Below are 26,664 nucleotides of genomic sequence, written 5' to 3'. Positions count from 1 at the left end.
CAAGAATAGCTCAGTATCCACAAATCAATCAATGGGATACACCACAATAACAAGCAGCAGCATAAAAATCATGATTATCTCACAAGATTCAGAAAAACACATCTGACAAACTTCAGCAATCATTCACGATTTTAAAAGCCCTCAAAAAACTATATAGAGGAAACATAACAACATAGTAAAGACCATATATGATAAATCCACAGGTTACATCATCATCAGCTGTGAAAAACTCAAAGATTTTACTCCAAAATCAGGAAGAGAAGGATGTCCACCCTCACCACTTTAATTCTGTATAGTATTGGAAGTCCTCCCTAGAACAATTAGATAATGGGGGGAAAAGGCATCTAAATAGAAAAGTAAAAACTGTTTCTTTTTGCAGGTGATATATTGCATATAGAAAACCATAAAGACTCCATCCAAAAAAAAAAAAAAACGTTAAAACTAATAAATAAATTCAGTAAAGTTCCAGGATATAAAATCAACATACAAAATCATTTGCATTTCTCTACACCAACAATGAACTATCAGAAAAAGAAACTTTAAAAATAATCCCATTTACAAGTGCATCAGAAGGACTAAAATACATGGGAATAAAATTAACCATGGAGGTGAAAAATCTGTACAATGAAAACTGTAAGATGTTGATGAAGAAAATTAAAGACTACACACACACACACACAAAATGGAAGTATATTTTGAGTTGGCGAATTGGAAGAATATTGTTAAAATGTCCATACTACCTAAGGCAATCTACAGATTCAATTCAGTCCCGACCCAAATTCTAATGGCATTTTTCACAATAGAAAAACAATCCTAATATTTGTGTGGAACTGCAAAAGAACCTTGATTGTTAAAGCAATCTTGAGAAGAAATAACAAAGCTGAAGGCATTATAATTTCTGACTTCAAACTATATTACAAAGCTTTGGTAATCAAAACTGTATGGTTTCAGCATAAAAGTAGACCCATCGATCAATGGAACAGAATAGAGAGCACAGAAATAAACCCATGCATATATGATTTTCATCAAAAGGCCCCAAAATATAGAAACTACAAGGTAAAGTCTTTTTAATAAATGCAAATGCATGCAAAATAATGGAACTACCTCTGTCTTACACCATAGGAAAATACTCAAAATGGGTTGCAAACTTGAACATAAGACTTAAAACCATAAAACTCCTAATAGAAAACATAAGGGAAATTCTCCTTAACATTGGTCTTGGCAATGATGTTTTGAACTTGACACAAAAGCAAAGACAACAAAAGCAAAAAAAAAAAAAAAAAAAAAAAAAAAAAAATGGGACTACATTAAACTATAAACTTCTATGTGGAAGAGAAATCTATCAACAAAATGAAATGGCAACATGGTATGGGAGAAAATATTTGCAAATCATATACCTGATAATACCCCAAATACTTAAAGAACTCAATACACTTCAATAGCAATAAGTAACCAAATTAAAAATGGGCAGAAGACTGAATAGACATTTTTCAAATACAGCAAACAAATGACCAAGTACATGAACAGAGGCTCAACATAACTAATCATCAGTGCAATGCAAATCCAAAGCACAGTGAGATATCATCTTACACCTATCAGAACAGCTGTCATCAAAAGACAAGATATAACAAGTGTTGGTGAGGATGTCAGACAAAAGGAAACCTTGTGCATGTTGGTGTGACTGTAAACTTGTATAACCGCTAAGGAAAACTGTATGGAGTTTTCTCAAAAAATTGAAAATAGAAGTACCTAATCATCTAGTTATCACATTCCTGGGTCTGTACCAAAGTAATTGAAAACAGTATTTTAAAGAGGTATATATACTTTGAAGCTCATTACAACATTATTCACAACAGACAAGGGTTGAAAGCTTTCTAAATGTCCAGTGATGGATGAATGGATAAAGAAAATGTGGCATATACCTCCAATGGAATATTACAGAGTCATGAGAAATCTTGACGTTTGGGACAACAAACCTTGAGGGCATTATGCTAAGGGATATAAGCCAGACAAAGACAAATACTGCTAGGTATCACTTATATGTGGAATTCGAAAATGAAGAAGAAAGTCAAACTCACAAAACAAAAAGCAGAAAAGTGGTTCTCAGGATTGGAAGTTGAAGGAAATAGGGAGAGGTTGGAGGAAGGTATATATTTTCAGGTGTAAGGTTTGAGTATCTAATGTAAAACATAATGACTATAGTTGATAACACTATATTGTATAATTAAAATCTGCTGAGTGTCGAACTTAGATATTCTCACAAATTTTTTTTTGAAAAGTAAATATGTGAGGCAATAGATTTGTTAGTTAGAAGGGAAGAAATCCTTTCACAACATATACATATATCAAATCACCACAATGATATAAACGCTACAACTTTGTTAATTATACTTCAATAAAGCTGAAATTTAAAAAGAAAAAGACATCCTGTGTTCAAGGACTGAAGACTTCATATGGCTAAAATGTCCATTACTATCCAAAGCAATTGACAGATTTAATGGAATCTCTCAGCAATGGCCTTTTTTACAGAAATCCTAAAATTCATATGGAACCAAAAGCTATCCCAAATTTTAATCTGATTAGTAATATAAGGGAAATTATTTAGTCTCTTAAAAGAAATCTATGAATAACTTATAGCAAATATCACTTATTTCTGAATTATTTGAAAGCTATGTTCATGAGGTCATAAAGGGATTCTTAACCATCATTTCTATGAAGTACTTTTCTAGAATTCTAACTAATAGATCTAATGAAGCATGTTCTAAAACCTCTGAGAAGAAACCATTGATACTATTGAGATAAAAGAAAATTTGAATCCAAGAAGGGAATATGCCATGTTCATAGATTTGATCACTCAAAATTATAAATCTGCCATGTCTGTCTGTGTGGATATATAAATTTAGTATGATCCCAGCATGATGTTGATAATGTTGTTTTTCATGGAAACTGCAAATTCTAACATTTATATGGAAATGTCAAGGAGCAAGAAGAGCCCAGACGGGTTTGGAAAAGATCAAAGTTTGAGAACTCACAGTTCAGATATCTAGTACTATTAGGGAAACTACAGCAATTAAAACAGCACTGTAATAATAAAGGAGGCACAGAAAGACCAATGCAACACCATGAATAGTCCTGAAATAAACATATAAATATATAGCCAACCTATTTGTAAATAGGCCAATGCTGCATATAAGTGGGAGAAAATGGTCTTTTCAATAATTAGTTTTTGTTTTAATTGGATATGCACATGGATAAAAATGAAGCTTGGATCCCACCTTATACCATATTAAAAAAAAAATAAATTCCAGATGACGTTTTAAATATGAAAACACAATCTTCCAGAAGATAATGACAAATACTTTCATTAACTTGAAGAGGGAAAGAGTCATTTAAACATAACACATAATTTATGCACCAAAAATGGGGAAAAAATTCAATAAACTGGACTAAATTACAAACTTCTCTGTGAATTAAAAAAGAAATGACAAGCCACAGAATGCAGCCTTTGGCAATACTTATGACCACAAAAGCCTCAACATAAATATGCAAAAGAGTGGGACAAAGGATATCCAAATGGTTAGTTTTATGAGTGATGAGAGAAATGTCCATTAAACCACAGTGGGACACACTCACATACTCACCGGAATGACAAACATCTTTAAAGAGTGGTCAAACTGCAAGTATTGCGGATGCTATAGAGAAACTGAATTTTTCATATATTGCTGCTGGCAGTACAATTTGTTACAACCACTTTGGAAAAATTACTTGGCAATATACTAAAGTTCAATATATACATAAGGTATTTCCCAGAAATTCCCTACTTGAAATACACCTTACAGAAACTGGTATAGATGTTCAAAACATACCATGAGAGAAGTCGAAACAGTTGCTAGCTTTCAGTAGAGGGGTTAAAGGAATGATTCGGGTGTACAGTTGTATTCTATTTGTTGGGTGATACTTGCGTACTTTGTAACAATTTTTTAAGCTGTAATCTTCTAATTTATATATAATTTCAAAAATGTCCATTGAGAAAAAAGAGATGAGAACTTGAGACATTACATAAATACAGTGTGTGGGATTTGGTCATAACTTGAACAAATCAGCTATTAAACATTACTTAGATAACTGCACTAACTACAAACAACTAAATTTGAAGGTACTGAGGAGATATTGCTAATTTTTAAAGAGTGAAAATGGTGTTCTATTATTATTATTATTATTATTATTATTATTATTATTATTATCTGGTTTTTGTTTGTTTTTACTTTTGGAGCACATAATAAAATACTTCAGGTTGAAATCATACGATGCTTTGATTTTCCAAAGTAATTCAGTTGAGAAGGTAGAGTGGGAGAGGTATAGATGATCAAAGGCTAAGAGTTTTTTTGTTTTGTTTTTTAAAGATTTTATTTATTTATTTGACAGAGAGAGAGAGAGAGACAGCCAGCGAGAGAGGGAACACAAGCAGGGGGAGTGGGAGAGGAAGAAGCAGGCTCCCAGCGGAGGAGCCTGATGTGGGGCTCGATCCCAGAACGCCAGGATCAGGCCCTGAGCCGAAGGCAGACGCTTAACGACTAAGCCGCCCAGATGCCCCAAGACCAAGAGTTTTTAATTGATGAAACTGGTTTCTTAGTTACAAGGAGGTTCATTACTTATTATTCTATAATTTTCTTCATACTTAAAATATGTAAGCAAAAATAACCACTAAGTTTTGGGAAATTATAAACTCACATTTGTGCCTATTAACATAAAGTTTCCTGTGTAAAATATGCCAAATAAAAATTCCACACTTGAGAGATTCTTTTTATTCTTATGGCTGTATTTCCTAATTAATTCCTGTTGTTTGGATTTGCATCAGTATTTGTTTAGAGATAGGGAAACTGTGTATCAGTCTGACAGAGATACTGAAAAAGTTCTTTGGTTCAGACCATGCTGCAGCCATGTTAACGGGAAAGAAAAAAACTAAACTGTTTTATCAACTCTCAAAGCAATCCATTCAATTATTGTTAGCAGTGGCTACCCCATCCACCAGGCATATATTCCCCTTGCTTCTAAAGAAAAGACATTCACGGCTCAGGTTAGGATTTTAATCTTTTTAGAGCGGCTCCGGAGACAGGGGACATTAAAGCATGTTCCAATATTTGCTAAACCTGAGCTGCTGTAGCTATCAAATCAGCCTCCCCATGAGGTTGCAGTTTACAAATAAATCCTAACATGAATGGCACATGGGAGGCCTCCCTGTGCGTCACACTCTTTCTTTGTGAACAGCAGACCACCAATGTGAAAAATTATGAATGAAAAATTCAAACTCTTATTTTGAACCTAGCAGACACAGAAGTTTCAATGACTTGAAATGGAAAAATGGGGATTTAGTATATGAGAGAGAGTGCAGATCCCTGAGAAAGATTAAAGACAAGAAGTACCTAAGGAAGAGGAAAGTAGGACAGAACTAACAGAAGAATTGGGCATCGTTAGAAGATTTCTCTAACCGAAGAAGCAGAATTTAAGAAAAGGTATATTTAAGGGGTGCCTGGTGGCTCAGTCAGTTAGGCAACCAACTCTTGGTTTTTGCTCAGGTCATGATTTCGTGGGTTGTGAGATCAAGCCCTGCATCAGGCTCTGCACTGAGTAGGGAGTCTCCTTGGAGAGTCTCTCCCTCTGCCCCTCCCCCCACTCACTGTGTCTCCCTCTCAAATATCTTTAAAAAAAGGAACAGATATATTTATGATTGTAGAATTGTGTGAAGATGATAAATTTACCTACAATTGCTTTGTTTTCCTCAATGATTTGTGAAGCTGAGGGTAAGACAGAGCGATGACATACCCGGCTTGTAAAATTGTGGTTGGCTTCCCCCATTCCGCTCAGTCACTAAGTCAAGCATTTCAGACTATAGGCTTTACCTGAAAGTTTGCATGAAAAAACAATGATGGGTGGCATTCATTTTAGGGTCATGGGTAGGCAATGCAGTGGAAAAGGCTTTATATTGCAAAAATCAATTTAACAGTAAGCTTTATTCTGTGCATTTAACCTAAAAATGCGGAAGAAAATTTTGAGACTGTGCATTAATGTTAACTGAAGGCAGAGGGCCCATGGGTTCTGAAAATTAGAGTCCAAACTACTGAAAAAACTGAAAATATATTTTTATAGGAATACAGATCAAAATGAGAGTTCAGAACAATTTCATGAAAAGGATGTTTTTGTTCTATTTGCCCTTATAAAAGTAACATTATTATCCAGTGATGTAAGTTCAATTGTATCAATTCACTGTATTGACATACCTTTTCTGAAAAGTAGATTGGAAGAGAATAGAGGGTCTTTAAATCATTTGTAAATTTAAAACATAATCTTATTATGAAAAGCCTAATTTATTTTATGTCTAAGGGGCTTAATCATTGGATTTTAGTTTAGCAAAGGACAGAAGAAATTAAGTTCTAATTTCTCATTAAACAGACGAAGAAGGGGCACCTGGGTGCTTCAATCAGTTAAGTGTCTGACTCTTGATTTTGGCTCAGGTCATGACCTCAGGGTGATGAGTTCAAGCCCCACACTGGGCCCACATTCAACACAGAGTCTGTTTGTCCCTCTCCTTCTGCTCCTCCCCCTGCTCATGCTCTCTCTCAAATAAATAAAAATATATATATATTTTTTAAAAGAAAGCAGATGAAGAAAGTTAAGTGTACAGAGGAGTGACTTTCATAAGCTCATGACAAGTGAAAGATGAGGTCTAAGGTTTTTTTGAGCTTCATATTCATGTTCATTCCCAAACTACAATATTTATTTTTAAATGGAAAGAGGAGTGATGTATAGAGCTAAGGCATTTTTATTTACCCTTCATCCAGGGATCAAAAGGTCTGGTTCTTAATATGTCCTCCTCTAGTTTTATACATCTTGCAGAGGAGAAACTTATTTTAGTAGTTTTACGGAAGTATGCTTAATATACAAAGAGCTGCATATATTTACATATATATAAACACCTGCTGTATCATCACCATGATCAAGGTAATTAGACATATCACCTCCAAAACTATTCTTGTGCCTCTTCTGTGTGCATGTAGGAAACTTAACATGAGATCTACCCTCTTAACAGATCTTTAAAATTATAATACAGTATTAACTGTATGCAAAATGCTGTACAGACCTCTAAAATGTATTCATCATGCATAACTGAAACTTTATACTCATTGAACAATGACTCCCTATTTTTCCCTCCTCCCAACTTCAACAACCACTATTCTATTCCGTGCTTCTATGAGTTTGACTATTTTAGCTATCTCGCATAAATGAAATTACAAGGTCTTTGTCCTTCTCTGACTGCTGTATTTAACTTAGCATAATGTCCTCTATGTTTATAACTGCTTCTACTTACTTAATTTTGCTATTTCAAGGTCAACATAACATGGATGCACAAACATGGGTATATGACAAAACCAAACACTTGAATTTATAAGAATAATTGAAAGACTGCTATAAAATATTTGCATTTAACTTTTGAATTAAAATCTCAGTTGATATTTCTGGAAAACACAATTTAATTTGAATTCTTCTATTTCTAGCTTTTGTATAACATCCCAATACCTTTTTAAAAAATTCCCAAAGCTCATGAATTGATGCTTTGTGCCTTTTTAATATATTCGTTTTTGCAAGATTGCACTTATTAGTTTTTAAAAGTGAATGAATCATAGAATAAAGACATAAACTATCATACCATAGAGATTTTGGGAAACTTCAGTGCTTCACAAGCAAGAGGTAATGAACTAAATTTCACAAGAAGTATCCTCTGCTAGAATCCCATTCTCATTTGGAAATGACTTGTCTGTCTTTGGGGAGAAAAAGAAAAGCATATTAGAAAGCAGTCTCATAATGACAAGATCAATTTAAAAAAATCGCAAGTATAGAGTGAATTCCAAAACCTCCATTACTTTCAACAAATATTTATTCAGCACCTTCAATGTGCTAGGTATTCTTTTGAGTTTGGGGGACACAAAAGTCAACAAAAGAGGAAAAAACTGTTTTCACAGTAATTATTATATAGAGGAAGAAGAGGGATAATAAAAATTAACTGAAATATATGGTTCCCCAAAACATATTAAATATACTAATGCTTTCTTTACTCAATGACCAGGGTATATAATAATCAGATTACATAAGAGTTAATCATTATCACATAACAAAATACTTCATCCTAGATAAACTGCAATTCTTTTTTTTTTTTTTTTTAAAGATTTTATTTATTTATTTGACAGAGATAGAGACAGCCAGAGAGAGAGGGAACACAAGCAGGGGCAGTGGGAGAGGAAGAAGCAGGCGCCTAGCGGAGGAGCCTGATGTGGGGCTCGATCCCATAACGCCGGGATCACGCCCTGAGCCGAAGGCAGACGCTTAACGACTGCACCACCCAGGCGCCCCTAAACTGCAATTCTGACAAACTAAGTTCTGCAGGCTTTTAGCATCCTTCAAATATATCTGAGTCCTCGCTGAGTTTTACACTACCGGATGGCAGTTGTCCATTCCAACTTTTTAAATACTAACTGGGAGGATTCTGGGTAAGATTGCCGTATAATTCATTTTCAAAGCTTGAGCAGTTTTTATAATGAAAGGATAAAAGGTGGTTGTATTAACACTGTATACCAAGACCACTATCATAAGCCAGGGCTCTGGAGGAATGCAAAGTCAGTCTAATTCTGTCCTGAGTGGCTAGTACCCCCAGGACAGCCAGAGGGATTCCAGGAATCTCTATATCTCTTTAAGAGATGGCACCCATTTTGAAAGCTCTATCCTAGGAGATTAGGCTAGAGAAAGTTAAGGAATATAAGGACTCACTAGTTTCATGAGATAAAGTTGCCTGTCAGTTCTCAAATAGATCATTTCATCCTACCCATGTATTCGCTACTTTGAGAACTGAGGTCAGACTAAAGTCAGTAGACAAACTCCAGTCACTGTATTTGAATTAATATTGTCACTATGCATTACATTATTATTAAATACAATATGGAAAAAATGGGGGGGAAAGATACCAGTGAAGGGGATAGAGTGTTGTGTTGTCTAATTTTAAGTACTGTAGCTACAGAAAAACCATAGGAAGTGAAGAGTCCAGCTAGGTATCTAGGGAAGTGTTTCAAGAAGGTTGAGAAAAATAGGCATGTTCAAAAACCAGATTAATGTACCTGGAGTGCAGCAAATTAAGGAAAGAGAAGCAGAAGATGTGGGAAAAGAGTTGAGGAAATGAAGGATTAGGATTAGACCATGCAGGACACCACGAAGCATTGTAGGATCTTTTATTCCTACTCTCAGTACAATACAAAGGGTTCTCTATGGAGGGGAAAGAATTGGCTCTCTATTTAAAAGTCATCATTCTAACTGCTATGTTGAAAAGGAACTCTATGGAAGAAAGAGAAGATGGGAGATCAGTTAGGCCATTATAGCAGTGAGGAAATGAGTAATAGTAGCAGTGGTGTAAGAAGTCATTGGAGTTTGAATTTATGCATATATTTCAGATTTTAATTTTGCATATATATAAATTTTCAGATATACAAAAAACTATGGACAAAATAAACCCCCATCATTTAGGTTCTATCAGTACGAACGTATGGCTTTATTTCATCCTCTCCAATTCCCCATTCTTGGCCTCCATATTAATAATTTTAAAACACAGTACACCATATCATTCATCCTAAATACTTCAAAATATAACTCTAATTTATAACATTTCATTAGTATACCTAAAATAGTTTTTGTCAATATCACCCAATATTGTCAGCAAAGTTTTTTAATATTCTTCTAAATGCCTTTTTCTCTATATACTGATTCAAATCAAGATCTACATAAAAAATTCTGAATGTATTTTTAAGTGCAGTGAACAAGGGAAAAACACGCCTGAAGCTCTTAACTAGAGGGAAATAAATATATATAACTCTTAATTAGAAAGTGAAGAACTGAAAGGGAAAAAAAAAAAAAAGATTTCTAAGGTATCATAGCAGAATGGGGCAGCTACCATACAGCTAGGGCTACAAAAAGAAGCAGATTACAATTACCAGAACTTAGTGTCTTGGGGGAAGAGGCCTATATTAGTCTTCTTGGGCTGCAAAGACAAAATGCCACAGACTGGCTCCAATACCAGAAATCTGTTTCTCATAGTTCTAGATGCTGTAAGTCTGAGATCAGGGTGCCAGCCTGATTGGTTCTGGTGAGACATCTCCCCTCGGCTTGCACATGGCTGCCTTGGTACGTGTTTACCTCGCCTTTCCAAGGAACACATGGTAAGAAAAAGTCATGGAGCACTCTGCTTCACAGATCATGGTGCACCCTTATTATCTCAGTTAACCTTTATCACCTTTTGAGAGGCCCACCCTCAAAATACAGTCACAATAGGTGTTAGGGCTTCAACGTATGACTTTTGAGGAGACAAAAACATTCAGTCCATAGCAAGCCCCACAAAGCTAGAACCTATACATCTGAGAATATGCTGCTGAACAGTGGTTATTTGTGCCATTGAACATGGAGGGGCCCCTTTCTAGTAAGATCCAGACTGTGGTGGAGAGCGTGATAATGTGTGCTAGCGTCTCTGAAGGAGTATGATGAATATGGCTCTGTAAGTGTTAGAAAGCCTGAAAATCAGCTCCAGCTACTGTTAGTACAATGGGCTGCCACTGCTAGAGCAAAGTATTGTTGACAGGACCGGGAAAGGGGCAAGACCTTTCTTCAAAATAGAAGAACTCCCCTCTTTCTCTTGCTTTCCCGTCTCCCTCTAGTTCTTGCTACAGGCAGAACCTAACAGGAACAAGGCGGCAAATCAGCAATGTGATTTGCAGAGTTCTAGACCAGCACTCCGAAGCAGAATAGAGAACATTTTGTTTGGAGGTGAGATATCTATTAAATGCTACAGTACACTCCTTCAGAGTTTAAATCAATTTAAGTCGAAGTTTCCTATGGCTAAAACCTTCCTACCTTGAGTGACCATGTGTCTACTTTGCCTGGGTAGAGTGCACTTTATCCTGCTTATTTGACGTCATCTACAATTTGTGGTCCTATTCACCATGAAATGTGCCCATGTTTGAATGGAAAATTACATGGCCACTCTCAACCACACTGACACGTTACTTGAGGCAATGATCTGATTTACTTCTTAAACACTATTAGTTCAAAATCAATTACTTAGATTCCAAAAATAAAGTGTTACAAATCTGTATCCAAGGGAATAGTGTAATGATTAAGTGGTAGGTTAAGTATTGTAATATTAGAAAATTATACAAATTTTACTCCAGTTTCACTTAAAGCAACAAAATCTTCTAGGTTGCACTAAGTCGGCTTTTTTCTTATCCATATTGTCCTTGGAGTCCATACAATAAGATCTACCTTTTTAAAATATATCCTAGACCATGATTTATAAATTTTGTTGATGAAAATATCTCCAGAACTATTAGAAAACAAAGGACATTTCCCATTCATGGAAAACTGGGTGAAAGGGAGACATCACCAAAAGTTTATCTCAAAAACTTTCCACAGATACCCTGGAGAGGGGGTAAGGAAGGGGGAATTGGTATATAACTCAAACTAGAAGCCAAATAACTCAAACTTACTGAAGCTGCCTGCATGGCACAGAAAGAGAGAAAGGGCCACACTGAGAATTTGCCATTTTCTTTACACTCAAGTGAAGGTGTTGGTTGTGATTGATTTAAAAAGGATTCCTGGAGACTTCAGTTTCTGGTTCTGCACGTAAGGGGCTCAGAAGATACCACCTTGTCCTACAATAAGTAAAGAGCTAAACAGACTAGAAAAAATCAACAATACTTCTTGGATCCATTAAGGGGCAGACTCAGGGCAAACCTCTGCTCCCAGAATTAGAGAAACAGAGAAGTAAATACAGGGATCGTGGCTCAACAGAGTAGAGACTCACGAGCAGATACAGGAAAACCTGACCTGTAACTGACAAATTGCTACAGACTCTGTATAGACGAACCTAAGATTTAAAAATTCCAGGAGGACCTACACGTAGGAGGTCTCCCACAATACTGTGACAAACATCTCCAGGAATTCAGGGAACTTCTCACAGTAAATCTGAGAAAAATCACCTCTGGTTGGGGCGCCCGGGTGGCTCAGCTGTTAAGTGTCTGCCTTCGGCTCAGGTCATGATCCCAGCTCGATGGATCGAGCATCCGGCTCCCTGCTTGGCGGGAAGCCTGCTTCTCCCTCTCCCATTCTGCTTGTTTGTGTTACTTCTCTGTCTCTGTCAAATAAATAAATAAATAAATCTTAAAAAAAAAAAAAAATCACCTCTGGTTTCTGGTGGAAAGAGGAAAGAGACCATTTGGAATAATGCCAAAGCTCTCTGTTCTTAACGAGGCCTACCCTCAGGGAAAAACTCACAGAACCTAACCTCACAGGGTATTGTAAGAGCCTACCTGGCCTGAGACGAGAGAAGAGAAATACCAAAATCTAGTCAGCTGTAGCTTTCCCTTAGTAAGAAAGGAAATACCCAACTCCAGCCCATTGTAACCATCCTGTGTCACCTGAGGAGGAGGAAAAAACAAAACAAAACAAAAAACCTGAGAAATACCTGTTAAGTTCATAGTCCAAAGTCTGGCTCACTAAAAGACTGAGACTTAACCACAGAATATGGAATACCTCCCCTCTTCCACACCTCACCACCACATCGCTCAAGGCCTATTTACAGAAATTCCTTTTACCCAATATATCATATTTAGCTTTCATGAAAAAAAAAAAAAGGGAGTAGGCATATTAGAAACCAAAAACAGAACAAAATGCAATTTGAAGAGACAGCAAGCATTAGTACCAGCCTTGGATGGAGGTTGGAATTACCAGACTCGGATTTAAAACAACGATGACTAATATGCTAAGGGTTCTAATGAATAAAGCAGATAACCTTTAAGAACAGATGGGCATGGAGGAGGAGATAAAAATCCTAAGGAAGAACCAAAAGAAATGCTACAGACTGAAACACACACACACACACACACACACACACACACACACACCCCAAACAAACAAAACCCCTAACAGAAATGAACAATACCTTCAGTGGGCCTATTTGTAGACTGGACAAGGCTGAAAAAACAATCTCTGAGCTAGGGGATATATCAACAGAATCCTTAAAACTGAAAAGCAAGAGAACAAAGATTGAAAATAACATAATACCCAAGGACTGTGAGGCAACTACAAAAGGTGTACCAAACAAGAAATGAAAATACAAGAAGGAGAAAAGGAAAAGAATAAAAATTTGAAACAAAAATGACTAAAAATTTCCCCAAATTACTATCAGACACCAAACCAGAGACATAGGAAGCTCAAACACCCAGCAGGAAAAAATGCCAAAACCCTACTCATAGGCATATCAGTCTATTGTATGGATGGAGTTTTCCGTAATTTGTCCCGCATAACTGACCACCCCAACCTGCATATACGCCGGCAGGCTAGAAAATGTTGTGAGACTCGTGCTGCATGATTGACCTTGGGATCCTGGTTAGTTGATACTGTCTGGCCTCCAGGTCAGAACTGGCCCTTCTGGTATGGTTGCTAAGAGCTATAAATTTTGCCTTGCATACCATCTGGCTCCAGGCTGGGCTGACCCCCCAGAATGACATCTGGGAGGGGAGGCAAACACATTTGGCCCAGGCTTCTTGAAGATGTCAAAGACATGGTAACACAGAACTGCACTTAGGCAAACAAATGTTTAACTTCAGACCCTGTCATTTGCCCTATAAATATGGCCTTTATGGGGATGGTCAGTTGGAAGTCTCACTTGAGGGGTGGACACTCCACCCAGACCTCTCAACTGGGACTCCAACCTAGCTGTCTCCATGCAGCTTCCCCAGCGAATGAGTTTGGATGTCGTAAATACCTGATTTGATGTAACTCTGTCTTATTCTCCTTTACTGCTTACTGTTGCCCTCATCTATGTGTAGATTTGTCTTTTCTTGTTTCTATTTCCACTAGGTTTTTACTTTATAATATCAATGAAATATTTTCCCCTTTGAAACCGAGAGTACAGCTGCCACAAATCTTTTCTTCAGAACAATCATTTACAAGTTACAGAAAATCAAATATAATTTTTAAAAATCCTGAAAAAACAAAGGAAAAAATCACCTTACCTATAGAAGAACAAAAGAATTACATCGGACTTCTCCTGAAAAACCATGCAAAAAAGACCATGGAGTGAAATATCTAAAACATGGGGGCACCTGGGTGGCTTAGTCAGTTAAGCATCTGCCTTCAGCTCAGGTCATGATCTCAAGGTCCTGAGATCAAGCCCCACATTGGACTTCCCACTCAGCAGGTAGTCTGCTTGTGTCTCTCTCCTCTGCCCCTTCTCCTGCTCACTCTCTCAAATAAATACAAGAGTATTAAATATATGAAGAACTTACACAACTCAGTAGGAAAAAAGAAAAAAAACAAACCTGATTTAAAAATGGTCAAATCATGGGGCGCCTGGGTGGCTCGGTTGTTAAGCATCTGCCTTTAGTTCAGGTCATGATCCCAGAGTCCTGGGATCGAGCCCCACATCGGGCTCCCTGCTCCCGCTGGGAGCCTGCTTCTTCCTCTCCCACTTCCCCTGCTTGTGTTCCCTCTCTTGCTGCCTGTCTCTGTCAAATAAATAAATAAAATCTTAAAAAAAAAAAGTCAGATCTGATTAGACATTTTTACAAAGACAACACAGATGGCCAACATGTACATGAAAGGATGCGAAACATCACTACACATCAGGGAAATACAAGTAAAAAACAAAATGGGATATCACCTCACACCTGTTAGATAGCTATCACCAAAAGGACAATAAATGACAACCCTTGGTAAGGATGTGGAGTAAAAGAAACCCTTATGCACTGTTGGTGGGAATCTAAATTGGTACAGCTACTCTGGAAAACAGTATAGAGGTTCCTCAAAAAATTAAAAAAGAGAACTACCATATGATCTAGCAATTGCACTTCTGGGTATATAACTGAAGAAAATGGAAACGCTAACTTGAAAATATATATGCACCCCGATATTTATTGTAGCATAATTTATAATAGCTAAGATATGAAAGTTACCTAAGTGTCCATTCATGGATGAATGGATAAAGAAAATGCTACAGGGCAGAGTTAAGATGGTGGAGTAGTGGGGGGTCCTGAGCTTGCCTCGTCCTTCCAACACAGCAAGTTCAACATCCAACCAGTTTGAACAACTAGGAATACGATCCGATGATTAAGGAAACAATCTGCACAGTTGGAGGGAGAGGATGTGCCCGATTTGGAGCCACGAATTGGGGGAGAGGAAAGCCCCATGGCCACAAAAGGGAGCGAACCCTTCTCAAGGAGCAAAGTCAGGGAGAGGGAGAAAGTGGGACAGAGTGGAGCAGGTAGGGACTGCACAATACGCCCTGGTGAGGAGATCCCCTGGGCTGCACAAGGAGAGATCACTCTCCTTCCCGGAGTAAATATGAAGAGTGGATTCTGCCTCTCCAAGGACAAAAGGCCAGCTGGGAGCCATTGAGCAGCATTCAAGAGCAGGGTCAGAAGTGCACACAAAAGGCAGAAAACCTCTTAACTTTTCCGTGTGAGCCACAATAGGCTTAAACCTGTGTGTGTGCACCCAGTGGCTGCTTTTCTGTGGCTGGACTGAGCAGAGAGCAGTGACCGGGGCAGACTGCAGATAACATGGACGCTGCTTTTCACTATATACCACAATAGATTCAAGCCTCTGTGGCTGCTGTTCCTGGACAGAACGGAGTAGGAGACTGAGTCATGCCCAGATGGTCAATAGCCTGGTTCCAGCTTTTTGCTGAGTGTTAGAATAAACCCTAGCCTCTGTGCATGCACTGTGTGACTGCTTTTTGGGGACAGAACAATGGTGCACCCTGCAAGGCTCTCCTTTGGGGGAAGGGACTGTCCCTCCTTGGGGACAAGAGGGTGGGGTAACACTATACTCTTCCTCCTCCACCACCCCCACTCACCCACCAGACTTGAGAAACACAGCGCTTCCAGTGGACCCCCTGTACCTGAAAGGGGTGTCTTTCCAAGGACAAGTCAGCTTGTGAGCCAGCAAAGCAGGCCTCTCCCTCAGGCGACCAACACAGGCCTTCGCATGTACCAAGTCTACTGATTATAGAAATCTCCAAAACATCAGCTTCTGGTAGAAATAGAACCAGTCGTCTTCTTTCCCCACCCTTTTCTTAATGTTTAAAATTTTTAAGTTTTTCTTTTCTATATCTTATTTTTTATTTTATATATACATTTATATACATATTCTTATGTATATATATATTCTTTTTTTTTTCTTTTTGATATCAGGCTTATAATTTTTTGTTCACTTGCTGGTTCTTTGGTTTCCTTCCCTTACTTTTTGGATCAGGCATCTTGGTTTTTTCCTCTTCTTCCCTTACTCTTTTTTTCTTCTTTCTTTCTTATTCTTTGGAAACAGGCTTATAATTTTTTGTGTTTGCATTTTTTTTCCTTTTCCTTCTGTCTTGGATTAGGCATTTGTCTTTCTTCCTTCTTCTTTCTCTTTTTTTTCTTTTCCAGCCTTATCTTGACAAACAAATCAAAGCACACCTAGTTAAAGATCCAAACAGTCCCCACAACAAGCAAGGAGGAACTCTGCAGAGGATGGACCAGCGGGAAAGAGCAACCAAAACACAACAGCAGAGTGCACACAGCACACACCACACTCCCTCAAGTTTTTGTTGTTTTTTTTGGTTTTTTCTCTTTTTCTTTCTTCTTCTGAACAAAATGAGAAGACAAATAAATTCAACCAAAAAGAAAGAACAGGAGGTAGTACTCACCACCAGGGATTTATCAATATTGATATAAGTAAGATGGTCTGAATTAGAATTCAATCAAAGATTATAAAGATACTAGCTGGGTGTGAAAAAAACATAGAAGACACTAGAGAATCCCTTACAGTAGAAATAAAGGAACTAAAATCTAGTCAGGCTGAAATTTAAAATGCTATTACCAAGAGATAGTCCCAACTGGAGGCTATAGAAATGAGGATGAACCAGGCAGAAGAGCGAGTCAGTGATATAGAAGATAAAATGATGGAAAATGAGGAAGCTGAAGAGAGAAAGAAAACTATTAGATCATGAATGGAAATTTAGAGAACTCAGAGATTACGTAAAGTGAAATAATATCCAAGTAATAGGGGTCCCAGAGGACGAGGAGCAAGAGAAAGACGCAGAAAGTTTATTTGGACAAATTATAGCTGAGAACTTCCCCAACCTGGGGAAGGAAACAGACATTCAAGTCCAGGATGCACAAAGACCTCCCTCAAAATCAATAAAAATAGGTCAACACCTCGATATAGAATAGTGAAGCTTGAAAATTTCAAAGAAAACAAAACAAAAATCAAACCAACACAAAAAACATTGCACACTTCTTTGTAACACACAGGTCAAAGAAATATTTTGAACTAAATGAAAATAAAGACATGACTAACCAAAATTTGTGGAATTCAGTGAAAGTAGTGCTAAAAAGAAATTTATAAAATTGAATATACATATTAGAAAACAAGATCTGTAGTTAGTAATCTAAGTTTACACCTAAGGAAACTAAAATCAAGAAGAGCAAATTAAATTCAAATAAGCAGAATAAAAGAAATAATAGAGCAACAATCAATAAAATTGTAAGCAGGAAAGCAATACATAAAATCAATAAAAAATAGGTTTTTAAAAAGATATTTTTTTACATTTCAAGTTTTTATTTAAATTCTAGTTAATTAACATGTATTGTAATAAAAGTTTCAGGAGTAGAATTTAGTGATTCATCACCTATATATAACATCCAGTGCTCATCACAAGTGCACTCCTTAAAAAAGATAATTAAAAGCAACAAACCTGTAGCCAAGGAAACTAAGAAAAGGAGAGGAACCAAATCATTAATATCAAGTATGAAAGAATGGACATCAATACAAACCCCATGGAAATTAAAAGGATAATAAAGGAATATTATGAACACCTCTACGCCTACAAATTTTAATAACATTGATACAATGGACCAATTCTTTGAAAGACACAAGGTGGATGAAATCAACACAAGAGGAAATATATGATCTGAACAGGCCTGTATCTATTTAAGAAATTGAATAATTAATCTTTCAATACAGAACAGAAGATCCAGATGGGTTCACTGATGAATGCAAACAGACATTTAAGGAAGAAATTATACCAATTCTCTACAACCTGTTTCAGAGTATAGAACCAAGGGAATACTTTTTAATTCAATCTATGAAGCCAGTGTTATTACCCTAGGACCAAAGCAGACAAAGACATTAGAAGAAAACTACAAACTGATTTATCGCATGAACATAGGTGCAAAATCCTCAAGAAAGTTCTAGCAAATTGAACTCAATAAAGTATAGAAATAATTATATGCCACAACCAAGCAGGATTTATTTTGGGTTTGCAAAGATTGGTACAACATTTGAAAATCAATGTACATAGTCCATCACAACAATAGGTTGAAAAAGAAAAACTGTATGATTCTATCAAAAGATGCAGAAAAACAGCTTATATAAATCATGACAAACTCAGTAAACTAGGAAGAGGGGGAAACTTTCTCAACTGTTGGAAGATACTATTTACAACAAACCTCCAGCTACCATTATACTCAAAGGTGAGAATTTCAAAGCTTTTCCACTAAGATCAGGTGTAAGTCAAGAACGTACCCTCTCATCATTCCTTTTCAACATTGTATTGTAAGTCTTCACTAATGCAATAAATATATAAAATATTTTATATGGATATGTATATTTTATATGAATTTTATATGAAATAAAAATATAGAGAGATGGGAAAGGAGGATATAAAACTGTTTTCAGATAATATATTTATCATATAGACTCTAGGATATAACATTAATATACAAAAGTCAATTGCTTTTCTATATACCAGCAATGAACAGGTACAATTTGAAAATTAAAATGTGATATCATTTACATTAGTATTCCCAAAATGAAATATTTAGGTATAAGTCTAACAAAATATATACTAGATCTATAGGAGGAAAACTATAAAAGTATGATTAATAAAATCAAAGGAAAAGTTATTAAATGTAGACATATCCATGTTCATGGGTAAGAAGACTCAATATTGCCAAGATGTTAGTTTTTCCCAACTTGATCTATAGATTTAATATAATCCCCATCAAAATCTCAAGCTATTTTATGAATATTGACAAACTGGTTCCAAAGTTTCCATGGAGAGGGAAAAGACTCAGAATAACACAATATTGATGAAGAACAAAGTTGGAGGACTATTGACCTCAAAACTTACTAGAAAGGTATAGTAATCAAGAGCGTGTTATTGGTGACAGAACACATAAACTGATGGAACAGAACAGAAAGCCCTGAAATAGACCTGTAATATGTCAACGTTGACTTTTAAAAAGAAGCAAAGGAAATGCAATGGGGCAAAGATAGTTTCTTCAACAGATGGTGCTAGTGCAACTGGACAGCCACGTGCAAAATAGTGAATCTAGATACAGACCTTATACTCTTCACATAAATTAATTCACAATGGACCAGAGGACTAAATGAAAAATGTAAAACTATAATACTCTTAGAAAACAATACATAGGAAAACTTAGATGACACTGAATATAAGGATGACTTTTTAGAAACAACACCAAACACGGCCATGAAAAAATAACTGATAAGCAGGAGTTCATTAAAATTAATAATTTTTGCTATTCAAAAGACAATATCAAAAAAGAATTAAAAGTCAAGCCACAGCCTGGGAGAATATATTTGCAAAACATTTCTCATAGGGGCTACTATCCAGAAAATTCAAAAACCTCTTAAAAGTCACCGGCAAGAAAATAATCAGATTAAAACTGGACCAAAAACTTGATACATATCTCACCAAAGAAGATATATACAGATGACTACACAGCATAAAAAACAGACTCCAAATCATATATCATCAGGGAAATGCAAATTAAAACAACAACGAGAAACCACTACAAACCTACTGGAAGGGCTGAATTTAAGAATACTGATGATAAATAATGGTAAGTCTATAGTACAATCACTTTGGAAAACAGTTTGGAGGTTTCTTACAAAATTAAACATATTTTTACCATATAATCCAGCAATCACACTCCTTGGTATCTACCCAAGGGATCTGAAAATTTATATCCACACAAAAATCTGCACTCAGATGTTTATAGCAGCTTTAGTCATAATTGCCAAAACTCAGAAGCAAACAAGATGTCACTGAGTTAAATGTATAAACTGGTATATCCAGACAATGAAATATTATTCAGCACTGAAAAGAAATGAAGTATCAAGCCACCAAAAGATATGGAGTAAACTTAAATTCATAATACTAAATGAAAGAATTCAACCTGAGAAGGCTATATACTATATGATTACAATGACATGACATTCTGGAAAAGACAAAACTGTAGAGATAATAAAAATATCTGTGGTTGCCTGGGGCGGGAGAGGTGACTACGTAGAACACAGAGGATTTTTAGGTCAATGCAAATACACTGTAGGGTATTATAACAATGAATACATGTCACTATACATTTGTCCAAACCCATAGAATGGGTAACACCAAGGGTGAAACCTAAGATAAACTATGAACTCTGAGTGATTATAATGTGTCAAAGTAGGTTTATCCTTTTTAAATAAATGTACCATTTTGACGAGTAATGTTGATAGTGAAGGAGGCTGTGTATGTAGAGACAAGAAGAATGTTGGAAATTTTGGCACCTTCCTCTCGAGTTTGTTGTAAAACCTAAAAATGCTCTGAAAAATTAAAGTCTTAGAAAAACAAAGAATCCCTAGTATCAGTGATTCCATGAGACCAGTTAGAGACCTGAGAGGTCCCAAAAGATAAATAGGGAAGTGAAAAGTAACCAGTATGATCCTTTTAAAGAGAACAAGTATATTTGTGTATCCTGACATTTTACTAAATTTATTAGTTAAAACAGCTTCTTGGTAGAGTTTTTAGGGCTTTAAATATAAGTTAATACATGATATAAATATATGATATAAACATGTTCCCTTCAAACATTATTTTATTATTTTACTTATTTCTGATTTTGGTGTCTTTTGTTTCTTTTTCTGATTCCTAAATGCTCCGACTAGGACTTGCAGTATTCTGTTGAATAGAAGTGGTGAGGGTGATCAACTTTGCATATTTTCTGATCACTGAGGAAAATCCTTTAGTTTTCACCATTGAGTATGATGAGAGCTTCTGGATTTTCACTTCACTGTGTTGAGATAAATTCCTTCTGCACCTAATTTATTGACAGTTTCCATTACGAAAGGATGTTAAATTTTGTCAAGTGTTTTATATTCACCTATTGAGATGATCTTATGATATTTAACCTCCACTCTGTTAATGTGTATCCCATTGATTGCTTTGCATATGGTAGACCATCCTTTCTACACATTAACAATGAACTATCTGAAGAGGAAATCAAGAAAACAACTCTACTTATAATAGCAATAAAAAGAATTAGGGGCGCCTGGGTGGCTCAGTTGTTAAGCATCTGCTTCGGATCAGGGTGTGATCCCAGCGTTCTGGGATTGAGCCCCACATCACGCTCCTCTGATGGAAGCCTGCTTCTTCCTCTCCCACTCCCCCTACTTGTGTTCCCTCTCTCGCTGGCTGTCTCTCTGTCTGTCAAATAAATAAATAAAATCTTAAAAAAAAAAGAATTAAATATTTAGGAATAGATTTAACCAATAAGGTAAAAGGACTGGTACACTGAAAACTAAAATATGAAAGAAATTTGAAAAGACAAGTAAATGGAAAGATATCTGTGTTCATGGTTTAAAAGAATTCCTATTTTTTAAAATATTCATAGTATCCAAAGTAATCTATAGATTTAACAAAATCCTATCAAAATCCCAGTGTCCTTTTTAGAGATTTAATTTAAAAAATCCTAAAATTAATATAGAAGCACAAAAGACACTAAGTAACCAAAACAAATGTAAGAGCAAGAAGCCAGAGTAATCCCATTTCCTCACTTCAAAACATATTACAAAGCTGCAGTAATCAAAACAATTTGGTATTGGCATAAAAATAGACATTTAGACCAATGGAAGAGAACAGAGAACCCAGAAATAAATCCACACATGTATAGTCAACTGATCTTTGACTAGTGAGCCAAGAATACACAATGGGGATTGGAGAGTCCCTTCAAAAAATGGTTCTTACACCACATGCAAAACTCAACTCAGAATGAATGAAAAAAACTTAAGCCTAAGACCTGAAACTGCACAACTCCAAGGAGAAAACCTAGGAAAAATTTTGACATTGGCCTTGGTGACGATTTCTTGGGTATCACACCAAAAGTAACAAACAACAAAGGCACAAATAAACAAGTGTGATTGCATCAAACTAAAAAGCTTCTCCACAGCAAAGTAAACGGTCAACAGAATGAAAACACAAACTATAATTTGGGCAAAAAATATCAACTTTACACTTGATAAAGGATTGATATCTGAAGAATATTAAAAATTCTTAAAACTCAATCATAAAAAAATCCCCACAAAAAAACCAATTAAAACTGAGTATAAGACCTCAGACATTTCTTCATACAAGATAGACAAATGGCCAGCAGGTATATGAAAAAGTGCTCAACTTCACTCATCATCAAGGAAAGGCAAATTAAAAGTACAATGAGATATCATCTCATTCCTGTTAGGATGAGTATTATCATAAACAAATATCTGTATTAATACTTAAAGTATATAGGTAATATCAACTATTATAATCCACACATATCATTTTGATCCAGCAATTCTTATTAAATATGCATTTTGTTGGACACAATCTTAACCTATCAGCAATTTTAGAAGATATTTTGGCCCTTTCTTCTCCAGGGAGAAGAAGAAAGGGGGGGTAATTAGGGGCGCCTAGGTGGCTCAGTCGTTAAGCGTCTGCCTTTGGCTCCGGGCGTGATCCCAGAGTCCTGGGATCGAGCCCCACATCAGGCTCATCCACTGGGAGCCTGCTTCTTCCTCTCCTGCTCCCCCTGCCTGTGTTCCCTCTCTCACTGGCTGTCTCTCTCTCTCTGTCAAATAAATAAATAAATAAAATCTTTAAAAAAAAAAAAAAAGAAAAAAGAAAGGGGGGTAATCAGAAGGGGGAATGACCATGAGAGACTATGGAGTCTGAGAAACAAACTGAGGGCTTCAGAGGGGAGGGGGGTGGAGGAATGGGATAGACTGCTGATGGGTAGTAAGGAGAGCATGGATTGCATGGTGCACTGGGTGTTATACGCAACTAATGAATCACCGAACTTTACATCAGAAACCAGGGATGTACTGTATGGTGACTAACATAATATAATAAAAAAATATTATTATAAAAAAAGATATCTTGGCAAACTTGCATCCATTACATGAACCCACTCTCCAATTTTGACAGGAAGACAATGAAATAAATTATCTTTTGCTTGATATAAGTTTTATAAGATCTTTGTACTAATAGAATACCTGATTCTCCTTTAAGTCCATCTGTTTTTATTGAACCCTCTCATTGGAGCCACACATCCTTTATTCATTTGACAATAACTACTGAACTCACCGTCCAGGTAGTCAGATGGAGAGAATACGGTGGTGAACAAACAAGAAATGCTCCATGCTCAAAGGGAACTTACAGGATAGAGGTAGGGAAAATAAATATGCTTTCAATAATAAGTGAAAAATTATAATTTTAATGTATTAAAAAGTATATGATGCTCTGAGAGTGACTATTATAAGGCCTTCCTGAAAAATTGAAACTCTTCCAAGTATTGAAAAGAAGCATTACATCTTTGTAGTATTTCACCAAGTGATCTGTTTCTTTGCATGATACTAAAATAACTTAAGTCTGAATGAAGGGATTGGGGGAGTTATAAATATGTATGTGTGTGAGAGACAGAGAGAGAAAGAGAGATTATGTGTGTGGTTATCATTTTGCCAATCAAGGTAACTTACCCTCTAAATCTCCTTGCCTAGGCATAGCAGACAATATATTTGGGGGTAATTAGAATTTACCAGTGAAATAATTTCCATAGGGTATTAAGAAATATATATATATTTTAAAAAGTATAAAAGTGATGATTTTATGCACTGCGTCTGTCCTGATTCTTAGTTTAGCTTCTGTTGTCAAATTTCCTTCTCCCACTAATTTGCTTTTTATTTCATGTATGCTAGCTTTCTTGCTTCTTGTTGTTTTGGCATAATTTCAAGGTTAAAACTACATACAGACCTTCCTCAACTTAAGATGGGGTTAGGTCTTGATAAAGTCATTGTAAGTTGAAAATGTATTTAATACACCTCCAGAACCTCATAGCTTAGCCTAACCTAACTTAAATGTGCTCGGAACACTTACATTAACCTGTGGTAGGGCAAAATCATCTAACACAAAGCTGGCTTTATAAGAAAGTATTGAATATTTCACATAATTTACTGAATACTGAAAGTAAAAACAGAATGGTTATATGGGTACAGAATGGTTGTAAGGGTGTTTGCTGTTTATTGCCATCATCACACGGCTGACTGGGAGCTGTGGCTTTCTGCCACATCCTAGCATCACAAGGAGGCATTGTACTCAAATCACTACCCTGAAAAAGAGCAAAATTCAAAATGTGAAATATGGTTTTCACTGAATGCACATCACTTTCCCACCATGGTAAAGTGAAATAATCTTAAGTCAAGCCATCATAAACTGGGGGCTATCTCTACTTTGTTTTTACACCAAGAAAGATGGCACTAAGTGAACAGCAAGAATGTAAACAAGCAAAAACAACTGAGGCATGAGATTCATATTTCAGTAAGGTATAGAACTACAAGTAGCCAAATGAATTACTGTAAGCTTAAAAATGCTAAAAAAAGAAAAAATGACTATATTGAGCCAAGGCTGTTGCTACAGCTCATTTTATCTTGTTGTGTATTCATCTACATGTAACAAACCAACAGAACATAAATTTTAAGAAGTGGCTACTTAGAGAAAAATTGAGATATAAAACACCTGTTAACACTCATTCAGCATGGAAATACCTCATTTTCAAAGAAACTTTCAAATAATTGAGACAACTCTATACTGAATCATCAGTATACATGCACAAAAATGTATTTAAGTTGAAAAAATACTAATATTTGATCATGTCTGACAAATTTTCTTAATGCAGGGCAAAACTGAATAAATTAGGCATAAAAATACTTCATATTAAAGCAGTAGCATTTTAGATGGAAGACGCTCTAGAGAGAATCTTATCCCTCTCCCTTATTTTATAGGTGAGAAATCTGAGCCCAGAGATCTTAGAACACAGATTTCACAATATCATGGAATCAGAAAAAAAGCAAGAGAGAGGAAACCAAGTTTCACCGGTATAATATTAGTAGTGAAAAACTAAACAAGTTAATTTGTTTACTTTAAAGGGACTGAGTTATTCATGGTTATGATATGCTAACGCAAAATGAAAAAATTACAAAATAGCACACACACACACCCATTTGCCACTTGCACTGTTAAACTGATTAATCATTTTGGTACTTAAAATAAAAGCCAATAGATATTAGCTATACAAAGTCATAGGAAATCAAAACTTTTCACGTTGACTCATGCTGTAAAAACTAGATTTCTATATTCTTGGGGTATGTCTACTTTTACATATTCAAAAAGAACTATGGTAAGTTATAAAATAATTAGTAAGATCTTCCCTAATTTTCTTAGTAGTGTAAGATATGCATCTTTATTATAAGCTTAAAACCATGATAAATTAAATTACCTCAATTATCCCACCTTTCCCCATGTATATGTTTTGCTGTATGTTTTTAGCAAACCCAGAATATTGTACAAGGTGGACATTACTGATGTAAACCTCAAGGATATGGATTTTTAACTAAATAAATTTGCCTAAATGTCCTTAAGGAATAAACTCAACTCAAGCACAAATTCTATAATACTATGGAAGGAGTTGGTTACAACCAGGCCTTTGCGTTTTCTACTGGTGTTTCATGTTGGTTGTGGGGAACACATGTTCCTAATGTTGATTTTTTGAACGTTAACATCAGTCTTAATTTCCTCTCTTTGTCTCAGAATATTTACAGTTTGACACATGATTCATGGTGTATTACTGGTCGGATCTAACACATTCAGAAAACAAATAACAAGTTATAACTGCCTGCATTAAGGTTCTGTACAAAAACATAAACACTAGGACATGTACATATATAGATGGGCAGATAGATACCTGTGTATTTCTCTGTAAATGGATTGCAGTGCAAGTCTGAAGGCAGTCAGGCAGAATTCTTCTTACTCAGGGGAAGGCAGCATTTTGTTCAAGTCTTCAACTGACTGCTTTTCTTAATGTGTGTGGGCCTCATCCAATCTGTGTTGCTCAATCTAGCAATTTAAATATTGATCTCATCCCAAAAACTCTCACGGAAACTCCAAGAATGATTCCTGACCAAGTGTCTGTGTACTCCATTGGCCAGATAAGGTGACAGTAAAGTAACCATTATACTGCTCAAAAGCCAGAGGTGGAAAAGGAGTACCTAATGCTGGAATTTTAGCAGACAATGGCATAGGAACTCTTTCTGATATCAGATCCCACCAATGGCTTTGCACTAAGGAATTATACATGTTCTTAGAAGTTATAGTATCTACGTGCTGAGAAAAGACCGAAACATATTTAAGACCCATCTTCTTTGAAGACAGATGCAAAC

At 36.0% G+C, this 26,664-nt stretch overlaps 1 long non-coding RNA gene across 1 annotated transcript in view; it reads right to left on the bottom strand.

Annotated features, from left to right (window-relative positions):
* Positions 1–7,811, bottom strand: part of LOC148107125 (uncharacterized) — a 79,112-nt gene extending 71,301 nt beyond the window's left edge. Inside the window, exon 1 of the long non-coding RNA XR_015723095.1 lies at positions 7,706–7,811. This is a non-coding gene — a long non-coding RNA (uncharacterized LOC148107125). The remainder of the gene's footprint in view (positions 1–7,705) is intronic.
* Positions 7,812–26,664: the final 18,853 nt, after the last annotated feature.

Source organism: Ursus americanus, chromosome 35 (assembly GCF_024610735.1).
Source record: "Ursus americanus isolate L20-20 chromosome 35, mUrsAme1.1.p, whole genome shotgun sequence".
Taxonomy (NCBI): domain Eukaryota; kingdom Metazoa; phylum Chordata; class Mammalia; order Carnivora; family Ursidae; genus Ursus; species Ursus americanus.
This window is presented reverse-complemented; position numbering and strand designations above follow the sequence as displayed.